Below are 2,914 nucleotides of genomic sequence, written 5' to 3' on the forward strand. Positions count from 1 at the left end.
TGAACACAGTACTTTATACATATAATTAAGCAATAGTCCTTGCTACATTCACCTCTAGCCATCTGCAATTTAATACTGTATTACTGCACTGCACTCTGTGATTAGAAAAGCATGTATATAGCATGCATATACACAGACTCATAAGCAACAACAAGAAAAAAAATGTATTGCAACATGCTGTCTAATCCAAATTTTTTAGAAACTCAAAGACATTCTGTAATTTTTTTTCTTTTTTTTGCTTTGCTTTAAACTGCTATCTTCTGCTGACTTTAAAGAAGTAAAGGAAAACTGCACAGCAATTCTTTTCTGCATACATAAACAATTTAGGTATCAGATCATCTCCACAGTGTAATTAACTTTATCAGGTTTAAGTTCAACAGTATGTGTTGTTTTTAAAAATTGCTGTACTCCTGTAGCTGTCAGTCAAAATGTTTTCACTTTCCAACTTAACGACTATGGATTCATATATTTAAAATAATGAATTCTTACCAGTCCTCACAGTTAAATTTGAATTTTTATATTCTCCTGTTGTTTTGAAAATTGCTTTCAAAATAGAATGAAGCTGTCAAAGAAAAGACAGCACTAAGTACACATAAACAATGAATATCTGTCAAGGTTACGAAACTCTGAGCCAAATTTAGTTTCTATCAAGCCCAAGAGATGATGCTTTACAAATAGGTGAGGTGGAGATCAGATGCAAAGAACTCAGACAAAATAGAAAAATTAACATGCTGAGGCTTTGGAACATGCAGAATTGCTGTAGGATTTTTTTCTGCTGCAGCATGTCTATGTTGAGCTACTTACAGTGAGAGAAAGACTAATGGACTATATAGGAAAGAAAGGTTATGATAAATTGAAAGTGAGGAAGTGAACAAAGATAAGGACAGTGGGTTAAGAGCAGCATATGAGGTGCTGTAAATTAGGAGCTCATCACTTATCTAGACAAAGAGAAGAGAATACTGAAGCTGACTGCAGAATAATTTCACAAGGGGACAAATCCCAACGGAGCAGCTCCAAGAGGTGTATCATCTCCCAGGGCAGGCTGTCAACCTCAAAATCTCTGAAACCCTCAACCCACCATGCAGAGGGTGTACTGTGTCTCTCACAATGGCCGCATCCTGCTAGGCATGTTGGACATAAAGCTAATAACTTTGTTTAAACTGTCAGGGATCAAGCTGGTGCAGTTTACAGAAAGGCAGGTGAAACTCAGATGTAAGGAAGACAGAGTCATTACATCATGCAGAATGCTGCTATGTGCCTTGACAAGTGGCTTCGGTGGAGAGTGATCAAAACCCATTTATTCTCATGCACATATATTTTATATATGTGACTAAGATAGACAGATAGATAGATAGATAACACCAAGAAATCCATTACTAATATAAAAACACCCCAGGAAGAAAATCTTACCTGAAGTGGCCGGTTCACATGTTTCTGTGATTTCACTTTGCCTGATAATAAATCCTTTCTAAGGTTTGTGTCTGTAAATAAGGCTCAAGGCTGATTGCTCATTAGCTATCTGTTTACAGGTTTTTGCCTTCAAATTTTGACAGGCTCTATTGGGTGACTCAGCTGTGAGTTATGCTCTGTACGGGAATTTCCAACATCCAAATATACTGCTTTCACTTCAAGAAGTATGGTCTGTGCAATGTCCTCAAGAAAGTGCTTTGCCATACTGACCACTTTTAGTCTTAGAATAAAGATTTTTAAACAGTAATGTCCTTATTTCAACCATTAGATGAGTTAAAAATAACAGGCCTAAATGTGAAGACGAAGGGTGTTTAGCTCCAGAAGGATTGCCAACTGAGTGAGGCTATTTGAATGGGCTCCAAGGCTCTCACTCAGTTACCATCATTTAGATGTCTGGTGCCACATCAGATGTGATGCTGTATCCCACTTGGCCTCCATCTGTCTCTCCAGAAGGCTGCAGGCCTCCTCATGTGTTCTATCTACCACCTCAGGAAGATGTCTTAGATACTTTAGTGCATCTAAATACGTGTGCTTACACAACACAATCAACACTGAAATTTTCTACTTCACTCACCCAAGAGTGCAGTTTGGCCCCAAGACACAAAGTACACACAGCTAAATGTGAGCCACAACTATGCAGAAGCCACACTGCCCAAAATCCCATTATAGTCAATGAGAATCTAGTCAGCAGATTCTAGAAAACCACACACACACTTTAAAGTAGGCACCTACATTATGTCTACTGTAGAAGAGCTACTGCAGATACTTAAATTCAGATATTTTAATCTGGATATTAATCCCATGCTACATATCCAAAGAAAAAGATGCAAAGACAGAAGTACAGGAACCTCGTCAGAAACATATGAAACTAACTCTTATGAATTCAGAGCACAGAACAGGAGTATGTCTGAGACCAAGTGAATAATTCTCAACATGAAAATCCTAAGTGTTCAAAACTACTGAAGTAAACAGAACAAACCGTGTGCCACCAGAGAATGAGAGAACACAAGAACAAAAAGTGTAATCTGATACAGATCAGGTTCTCACCATGTTTCTCAACCTTTTCAGTTTATGAACTTCAATGGTTTTGCTTCTGCAAGCCTATAAACTGCTTTGGTCTGTCTATAGATTGATTCACACACTAACTATATAGGATATGTAACAATATCATTTCCTAATCATGGCACAACATGAACCATTTTGTTAACTAAAAGTAATTTGACAACCAAACAACGCTCACACCTATTTAGAGAGAAACCTAAAAGCTTAATGAGGTGGAAAACTTTAAGCATTAAAAATGCAGATCTAAAGGGCTGTGAAGATTTTAAATTAGCAAGTGAGCATCACACTGGTCTAGGCAACACAATGAATCATTGTGAATCACCTGGCAGAAACTGCAACTCAACTTCAAAGCAAAAATTAGTGGCTTGGACCTTGGGGTGGA

Source organism: Egretta garzetta, unplaced genomic scaffold (genome assembly GCF_000687185.1).
Source record: "Egretta garzetta isolate BGI_Z169 unplaced genomic scaffold, ASM68718v1 scaffold271, whole genome shotgun sequence".
NCBI lineage: Eukaryota > Metazoa > Chordata > Aves > Pelecaniformes > Ardeidae > Egretta > Egretta garzetta.